Source organism: Aquila chrysaetos, chromosome 10 (assembly GCF_900496995.4).
Source record: "Aquila chrysaetos chrysaetos chromosome 10, bAquChr1.4, whole genome shotgun sequence".
In the NCBI taxonomy this organism is placed as follows: Eukaryota; Metazoa; Chordata; class Aves; order Accipitriformes; family Accipitridae; genus Aquila; species Aquila chrysaetos.
The window spans coordinates 6,184,002-6,192,538 of NC_044013.1; the positions used below are offsets into that span (position 1 = coordinate 6,184,002).

At 48.2% G+C, this 8,537-nt stretch overlaps 1 protein-coding gene across 4 annotated transcripts in view; it reads right to left on the reverse strand.

The window, feature by feature from the left end:
* The window catches only part of SLC7A14 (solute carrier family 7 member 14), a 34,410-nt gene extending 26,343 nt beyond the window's left edge, over positions 1-8,067 (reverse strand). The window contains exon 1 of one of the 4 annotated variants that reach the window (XM_030028801.1): positions 7,928-8,067. The gene's annotated coding sequence lies outside the window, so the exon portion shown is untranslated. Of the gene's footprint in view, positions 1-6,122; positions 6,352-7,070; positions 7,193-7,927 lie in introns of those variants that run through there. The other 3 variants (XM_030028798.1, XM_030028799.1, XM_030028802.1) reach the window with 3 other exon arrangements.
* Between the last annotated feature and the right edge of the window lie 470 nt (positions 8,068-8,537).

Genomic DNA, 8,537 nt, shown 5'->3' on the forward strand with positions numbered 1-8,537 from the left:
AGACCGTTTCAATGACTAATGTGCTGACCTCTGAAATTCAGGCATTTAAAACGCTGCGAGCCAGGTGCCTGGGAACCGAGATTTATCTCGTATGCTGGCACGTACTTCTGCAATCTTCCCTCTGGTTTTGATAGTAGCAGCTCCAGACTCTGAGCTGTCACAAGAGGAAAAAGCATCTTCCTGGTAGTATGGTATCTTCTCCGGAGCGTAGTGATTTGCCTGTTTGCAATGCTAGGTAGATATTGTTCTAGCAGGACGATTGCCATTGGCATCAGCGGGGCGGTTGCAGCTTGTGTTTGCAACTCTGGGCTTTTTCCTGGTTTGGGGTAATGAGTTATACTTTCAGCAATTACTGCTTTGATGAAACACACATTTTCTGTAACGAATCTCGCTGTCAGAGTGGACAAGGGCTGCCTTTGTATCGCTAAAATGTTTAGAGCTGGGTTACCAGACAGTCACTTCTAGAATTACACTAATTTAAAAACTGTCTTTGCTTTAACAACGTGCAGGAGGAAATCTGTGTAATTACTGGGCTGTGCTTTCTTTTTCTTTTCTCTGTGGATCCATACTTTTACACCGCAGAATGAAAGTCATTGTGGTTTGCTCCAAGCCAGCCATGAGAGCTTTTTTCATTAGACATAATTCACAGAATGGGTTATTTATTAATGTGTGAGGCTCTCTAAACAAAATGGATTTTTACTGTTGTGAGACGCTGGCTGATGCATCATTATGACAACTTATTTCATTTCTGGGTAGCATTTTGAATTTCAGTGGCAAAAACACAAATCTTACAGTAAAGTACCGATTTAACACTTTGGTTTTGTCATCCAGACCAGGAAAAAAAAAAAAAAAATTACCTGTGCATCAAATACGGGATCTGAAAGTTCCCTATTTTTAAGCCTCTACTTCTATTTTGGAGATTGCTGTTTTTATAGGATTCTTTTATTCCCCACTAAGAATCTGTGTTTTGTTTGTTTGGTTTTTTTTTTCCTCTCACTGCTGACTCTCACTTACCAGCAGTCTTTCCAGCATTCTCTAATAATTTAGCAGCACTCTGAACTGGTCTTTTACACTGTAAACACATTGGGCTTACAAACACGGTTCAGCTCTTGCTGGTTTTCAAATGCATTTCTCTTTTGTATGTGCACACGGTCTCATTAATTAGTTATCGTGTTCCATCAGCGGTTATACAAGTGTAATTGATTATGCCTCACTGCCCCGTTCCCATGATTTTGGCTATCAGCTAATTAATGCAGGAGATGTTCTCAGAGAACGACTTTCCTCAGAAGAAGCTGGAAAGACACATTCTTCAATCCTGAGCCTACTAAAGCCTCCAGAAGAAGCAATAGTAGTATATGCAAATCGATGGGGGAGGTTTTTGTGTATGAAAAAGGGAGCCTAGAGCTGCAGGGTAATTTGGCTAGTTGTAGCCTGTGTCACTAAATTCCTCAACAGAAGTGTGAGGTAGTTTCAACTCGCTTCCAAGGAAGTGAATAGCAGCTCCTACTGCTTTTATTACGTGTTTGGCTGCTTATTCTTATTATTCACTAGGACAAAAAATCTTTGCCTTACATGAGTAATCCTCCTGCATTTCAACACAACCGATTACATGAGTAATGTGAGCACAAGTTGATCAAAGAAGATGATTTAGAATAGATTTTCTGTGTTTAGTCATTTATCATCATCAGTCAGGCAAATGCACCACAACACCTAAGCAGCATGTAGCGTGAGTAATACCTGGTGTTGTAGCATGAGGGCTTTTTGACATTTCCCAGTAAATGAGTTACGAATGCACATCTAAGACTAAATCAGCGTCTAGGTTGGTACTAGTGAAGCAGAATTAAATGAAGAATTATATGTCCTTAAAAATGCTAATAGCAGAAAAATTAGGGTATTATAATATTTCTGAGCGATGCACACACACTGCCCGGAGATGTCCTTCTATAACAAGGGAATCAGCATGAGCCAACGTGATTACCTTTAGCTTAAAATCTGCTTGCCATTGAAGCCCTGGTAGCTAATTGCATACTTGCTCTTAGCCTCCCTTACCGATGAAACCCCAAACTCTTTCACTGAAGGCAACCTATTTTGCGTCCCAGCTACACTAAGTAGGGTCTCCCCATGGTGTGCTGCCCTGCCTGGCAAGCGTAACTCAACTGGTGTGCCCGTACGCAATTAAAAGCCGAGAGTAGACTTGCTAAAATATTCTTGCTGCAGTTCTTCTTTGTGCCGGAGTCTCAGCCACGGGAACTTGACGTATTCCTTCCTTCTGTCTTAATTTACTTTGTGCAGAGCTGGTGACCCTAGTTATTAATTGCACATCTCCTGGTCCCTGTTGCTTCCACAGCCGGTTAATGAGTGGAACACACCTGCTGTTGCCCAGGTGCCTTAGACAAGGCACTGGTGTACCCAGATGCTTCCCGAGCACCTCGCTGTGGGCCTGCTGGGAGCAGCACAAGACCTGTCGCCAATGCTTTCTGCCTGTTCCCAGCCGAGGATGAAGGACAGACGGGAGAAGCGTACATTTCCTTCAGCAGCAGACTAGGGTGTCTGTATCCTACCTGGAGGCCAATGAGCACCACGAAGCAGTTGGTCATTTAATACGACTCAATGGGTCCATCATGAAGACCTGGTTCAATAATGTTCAGGCACATGTTTAAAGCTAGGTTTTAATCGTGCTGCTGTGGGTGGAACGTGCCCAGATGTGCAAGTGGTGTCTCAGCACAAGGGGGTGTCTCCATCCTCAGGTTTAAAAAACTTCATTGAGTAAGACCCAGCCCGCACTCAGGGAGCTGAGGACCTGCAGGAGGAGTGGACCAAACCACCGACTTAGGTCACAGTCACCAACAAGCAAGAGTCAGTGGCTGCTGAGAGGGGCTGCCCTCAAAACCACATGTTCGGTTTCATAGACATTTACCTCAAGTTTCGACACAGATACCCCTATAGACACTTGTAGCATGGCAGCAGTAACTCATTTCCCTATAGGCAGCAAACCACCTGATCCTGTAACTCTGTGCTCTCAGAATTAGGACGTGGTGCTTGAAAAACCTGCATTGCAAAAGCTCTTCTTCTGTTCACCTGCCAGGTAAATTTAATTTATGGTATCATGTATTTCAGTGAATTATTGATACTGTCGCCGTGCAGAGGAACAGAAACAATAGAGTCACGTGCTGCATGGCTCCATCTCGCTGGTTTTGTTTCACAAGTGCCTGGGCTTCGCTCTGACGGTTTTACTGCGGGGAAAAATAGTTTTCTCCTAGGGATGTTCCAGCCTGGTGACAGAAAGGGATGGGCTGTGGTGGCAGTGTCAACGCTACCTGGAGCACCCAGCCCCGTGCCGATGACCATGTAGCCTAGAGGCAGGGCTGCTACTCGATGAGCCAAGGAAACACGTACAAGAGAAAAATTGCTCAGTCCTGGAAGGCAGTTTCCAGTTGACAACCACAGCTCAGCTACATCTCATGGCTTGTGAATGAAAAATGTTTTAGGAATCTCTGTGGCTTGTGGGTCTGAGCTAGAATCTGCTCCTGTTTACATCGTGGGTGGCTTAATGAGTTCAGCAGACTCACCCTGGGCCAAGGTGAGACTCTGGCCAGGTTTTCATATCCATAGGAAGTAGCTTAAAAATGCCTACTATATTTCTTGACTCTGGATCTTTTTGCATCCCTAGATCTACTGTCTCTCACAAGAATGACAAGTTCAGGCCCAACCATGGCTTTATATTTTATAGACAGCACCAATCTGAGAGTGATTTTTTTTTTTTAATTTTCTTAATCAATGTGAAAGACACAAATGTTACCCACCTGCTAATGGTTTTTTGTGTGACACAGGGATCCCTCTACCACATACGGATGTAGAAGTATTTGATTCTTTTTTACGTTCTTATTTTTAAAATGTCTTAATAATCCAAACAACAACATGTTGCTTAAACATATACATTATGATGATCTTAATAGCACAGGTGCTGTGAAAGCAAAGTTTTGATTTTTGGGGGGCTAAGAAGTCTGAGGGACTAAATATATTCTGTTACAGACTATTCTGTTATCCTCTTTATTATTTTTTTTCATGAAGAAAAGGATTGTATTTATGTTTGTGTAAGTTCTTGCCATCCTATTTGCTTGAATGTTGCAGGGCTTCACAGGAAAACCATGAATTTAGCCATTCAGAGGTTATCCTGTTCCCAGTGAATCTTCTAGAAAAACTCCTGTTGCCTTCAAGGGAAAATGGATGAAATCTTATATGTGTGTGATTTCAGAACTGAGAAAACAGACTGTTATGCTCAAGAAGGAAGTAGTGTCAAGTCAGCCTATAAATATATTCTTTAAAATATTTTGGGCTGGAATCCTTTCTGATACAATCCTATCTGAGACTCTGAAGTTCCATAAAAAGTGAATTTTCATCATTTTCAAATGATCCTAAAAAATTAGAGAAGGGTAAGATATGTCTTGACTTGGGAGTCATGACTGACTCCCTAAGGAGAATGATGTATGTTTTAAATTGCTTCACTTTACAGCAATATGCCCAAAGAAAGAGATTCTTTTTAGGGAGAGTTAATGAAAAAAGTTGGAAAATTGGGGGATTCAAAATATAAGTTGGTCAGTCATTTGTTCTGCTTCTGGTATGTGGTCAAAAATCCCACCTGCTGGGAATGTTGTACTTGTCTAGAGGGGAGGCTGGGGCACCTGGGAGTAAAGTTGTACGTCTCTGTGCCTAACTTGGGGAATTAAGGATCAAAGGTACCATTAAGTCCACCGAGTTCATTTTGTCTGAATTGGAGGCTATTAGCTTCCAGGCAATTACTCCTGCAGGGAGCCCGATGACTTGCTTTGGCTCAGTTGCGTCTTTTGGGAGGACATCAAGTCTTGACATAAACAGATGGAGAATCCAGCAGGTTTTCTGATGGCTCCTTCATCAGGTCATCAGCCCTCCACTGTTCAAAAATGTGATCCCTCACTTAAACCAGAATGTTTTGGCTTTAGCGTCTCGGCACTAGTTCATGTTGTGCCTTTCTTTGGCAGACAGAGGAATAACTCAGTGCCTAGTAATTTCTTTCTGCAGAGGCTCTTAGATTTAAGAATCAAGTCACCTCCCACCCTTCTTTTTAATCAAGTGAGTTGCTCGGGTGCTGTAGTTCCTCCATTGTAAGGGCCTTTCTCCCATCCTTGACAGGCTTTGGCTATTTTCACTTCCTGTGTTATTGTCATTTTTGTTGATGTCTATTGTATTCTAGCAGTCTCAGTTTCCAAGGGCTGAGGTAAAATTTCCTTCCTGCATCTCCCCTTACTGAGCAGCAATTGAATGAGGCTCTTTTCCCCTTGGTCTTGTTCAACGGCTTGTCCTATTGCAGATATTGCCTCCGTCCTGTCTTCTCAGATATGTACTGTACGTTTGACTTGACTTTGAGAGGACCTAAGATTCTTTGTTGGCATCATTCACTACTCATCAGTCTCTGTTTTGTTGGCAAAGTCCAGCACCTTTGACAGATGAAAATGGGAAACAGCACTTGGGCCTTGGATCTCTGCAAGAAACCCTTACTTCTCTGTTCTCACACAACTAAGATTCCCCATGGAGCCGTATGTTTTAAGAACAGATAATTATTCAGTTTAAGCTAGGCAACATTTCACTCTAGTATTGTTTTCGGCTTGTTTGAGCTTTTTTGTTTGTTTACAGTATGTTGTTCAACTACGGTAAGTCATATGCCTTAGCGATGTGTACCAGTAAAATTAACACACGTAAACATCTTTAGCGATCAGACTTTCAGTCTCATGACACTTTTTGGGCAATTAAACAAATGCCTTGGCACGTTAAAATGTACCTGCCTACTACTTAGGGACACTGGGAGGATTAATTAGTTAATATGCTAGATTAAATCAGACACGGCCCTTTTGAGACAAAAGTCTTCTCTGGGGTCGACCAGAGCAATACTGCTTCCTACTCCTCCCCAGAGCCTGCATTGATTTAGGAAGCCCTATATTAGAGCTCTCTCCGTACAGCCTGTGACAGGCAGGCACTAAGTCGATCTGTACAAACTAGCATTTAATAGGCCACAAAACCCGAGCTGGAAAGCCGTTCTGAGAAAAGAGATCAGGATTTTCAACGGAGTGATGCTGAAGCACACCTACCCGGGGCTGAGGCGGCCAGACGGTTGGTATTAGGCAGTTCGAAAACACCCGTGTGGAATCAATAAACAGCAGCGAGTCGGGGGGTGACGTAAAAAGGAAGCTAACTCCATTATTGCCAGGATCTAAGTCAGAGCGAGTTTTGCGGGCGCCGGCGGGAGGACGGAGCCGTAAATCGGGGCCGTCTGCGTGGGCCGGCCGCGTCCGTGGGTGGGAAGGCTTTGGTGGGGGCCGCCCCGTCGGGGCTTCAGCACCACGGACAGCGCCCGCCCGCCGCTGCCCGGCCCCACGCGTGACCCGGTTCCCCCCCCCCGGCGGGTCTAACCTGCCCCCCGCGTCCTTGCCCGCCTCCCTCTCGGTTTCTCTTCTGCTCGGCTTGCTTTCCTACCTCTTTGCCCCCCCCTGCCCGCAGCGTCCCGACCTTCCCCTCGCGTGTTTTGTGCGGTAACCTGTAGCGAGAGCTGTCGCTTCGGTCAGCCCCCCCCCCCCGCCCCGGTATTTCTCCTCTCATTCTGTTTTCCCTTGTTTTCCTCTCAATCCCGTGCTGTCAGCCCTGACGCTCCCCCCCCCCCCCCCATCCTCCCCTCCGCTGAGTGCCCCGACACTTTGTAAACACGGCGGGGCCGCAGCCTGACCGGAGCAAGGGGAATGCCCAAACGGGTCGGGGTCGGTCCCCCGTGGAACCGGGGGGGGGGGGCTCCCCTTGCCAAGCTGGCCCCGTCTGCGACGTGGGGGAGGGTGGGGAGCAGGGCCAGACCTCCCACCCGGGCTCGCAGCCACCCCCCCCCCCGCCAGCTTCCCCGAACCCCAAGACTCTCCGAGCCGCTTCCCCCCCCCCCCCCCCCCCCCCCCCCACGCACACACCGCGGGCAGGAGGGTGGCAAAGCTGGGAAGCGCCTTCCCCGCCTCCCTCCATCCCCTTTCCCCTCCCCGGTGGTGCGGGGCACTCACCGCCGGGCGCGGAGGGCAGCGGGCGGGCGATGCTGCGGAACCGCCGCGGGCGCGCACCCCGGCGGGGGTGGGGGGGGGGCTGCGCTGCTGCAGCCGGCGGGGGGGTGCTGGTGGTGGTGGTGGTGGTGGTGGGTGGAAGAAGATGGGGCGGGGGGGGGGGGGCTGCGCTGGGCACCGCCGGCCCCGGCTCCCGGCGGCGAACGGAGGGCGGAGGGAGGGATGGAAGGAGGAGGGAGGGATGGAGGGATGGAGGGAAGGAGGAGGGAGCTGCAGCTCCTCAATTATTCAGCGCTTCCCCCTCTCTGCGCTCTCCCCGCCCGCCGCATGTGACCGCCCGGCAATACCCACGGGTGGAGGCGAGCCCGGCAGAGCTCCCTGAGCCGGGCTGGCATCCCCCCCCCCCGGCCGCGTCCCCAGCCATCGGGTCCTCTCTGCCTGCCCAAGTGTCCTGAGGGCTGCGGGCTGCCCTCCCGAAAAATAACTCTTCTGGCTGTCTCCTCCAGAGCAGGGGTTTCCTCAGCCCGGGGACGGAGGGTGGGGACCCCCCCCCTTTGTTTTCTCCTTCAGCCACACTGTGAGATTTGGGTGCTAATACTGTAATCCCGGAACAGGCAGAATTAGGGCTAAAATAATGCCTCATGCGTTGCAGCGTGCCGTGGTGTCCAGCCCTCTGCATGGCCTGGCTGGGAGGAGTTAGGTATCAGGTGCGGGGCGTATTTTATATTTTATAGCCATAGCTGCTTTGGAGGATAGCTGGAAATTCATGTTCAAGATTATTCCTTATTGCGGTTTTATTTCCTGATTCTTGCTATTCGGTTCCCTCTAGAAACACTCCCTCTCTGTATCTGTATTCTTACCTTTTTGACACGAAATCCAAAATGGTTTCATCTCCAGGGATGTCTGGCGAGGATCAGATTTCAGCCCCTGTTACAGCTGCATGCTGTGACTTCTAACAGGACCCATTCCCAGATGTGGGGTGTGCCTCAGGCAGGGAGAAGCTATTCATTCTCGAAACACTGAAATAAATGTCTGCTGGTAAAAATGAAAGATGTGATCCTTCAGTTTCAGGTCAGTTCGGGAAGCCAACGTTTGCCTACTGTGAGTGACCCTGACAGGAGCTGCATCAATGGCAGTGACCTTCTGGGGACACGCAAACAGCAACGCTGCACAGATAAACCTAGCCAGGATGTCCATGATGCTGTCTTTGGGCAGGATAGTGGACCACATGTCATCTCTGATTTCCTTTCCAGCCTTGATTTCTGTGGGGTTTTTTGTGGCTTTCCAGATGAGTGCCATCATTTTCCCCGTTTCTTACGAGACTCCTTCCTCTCTCCGGCTTAGCTTTACTTCCCTCTCTTCCCTCCTTCGCAGCACTCTCTTTGCAGCCCCTCTCTTCCCAAACAAGACCAGCAAAGACCTCTCCCAGGTCACTGCTGGTCAGCAGGAGGTGTCATCACAGGATGACAC